Genomic DNA, 961 nt, shown 5'->3' on the forward strand with positions numbered 1-961 from the left:
TTGGTTCTGTACAAGTACTAACATATATTCATTAATTCTCTCCCAGTACTAACTAGAGTGCATTGGTTTTGTACTAGTACTAACATGTGTTTATTCATTCTCCCCCGGTACTACTCTGTTCATTGGTTCTCTGCCAGTTCTAACCTGTGTTTACTGGTTCTGTCCCAATGCTAAAGTGTTCATTGGTTCTGTCCCAGTACTTACCAATGTTCACTGGTTGTGTGTCAGTAGTTACTTGTGTTCCTTGGTTCTTGGGAACACTTGGTTCTGGAACAGAACCTTTGAACACTGGTTAGCACTGGTACAGAACCAGTGCACACTTATTAGTACCGAACAGAACCAAGGTACACTGGTTAGTACGTACTAAGACAGATCCAACGAATACAGGTTGGTATTAGTACAAAACGGAAAAAAAACACAGGTTAGCTGATTGTATGTTTCCTGATTCGAATAAAGTAAATATATTGATTATAACATGTTTTACTAGTGAACTTTGAAAATAGATTGGAGACGTGAAATAAAGAACGACATGTGTTTGTCTTACCATCTTCATTAGTAAGTACTAACTCTGACATTGCCAGTTGTGACTACGACACCCGTGAAATAGTCAAACACGTGTTTACTCGGTGAAATTATTCTATCTTTTACTGAAACAAACAAATATTCTAAAGTATCCCTCGGATGTTCTTTTGTCCATCTTTAGTGTTAATCTATACTATAATCTTCTATAAAATATGAAAATAAGATGTTATTCGAAACGAAAAAACGAAAACAATGTAATATACTATGTTTCTTTTTGTCTGTTTGTCTACTTTTTACCTCATCTGTATATTTCATTGCATACATTCAATATTCATACACCTATCACGGTCTCAGGGGGCTGCGTTCCTGGTATACAACTTTTTTCTATTAGATTTTCGTTTTTTACTATATCAACCTTTTGCCATGGAAAATAAATAAA

This window comes from Mercenaria mercenaria, chromosome 6 (assembly GCF_021730395.1).
Source record: "Mercenaria mercenaria strain notata chromosome 6, MADL_Memer_1, whole genome shotgun sequence".
In the NCBI taxonomy this organism is placed as follows: domain Eukaryota; kingdom Metazoa; phylum Mollusca; class Bivalvia; order Venerida; family Veneridae; genus Mercenaria; species Mercenaria mercenaria.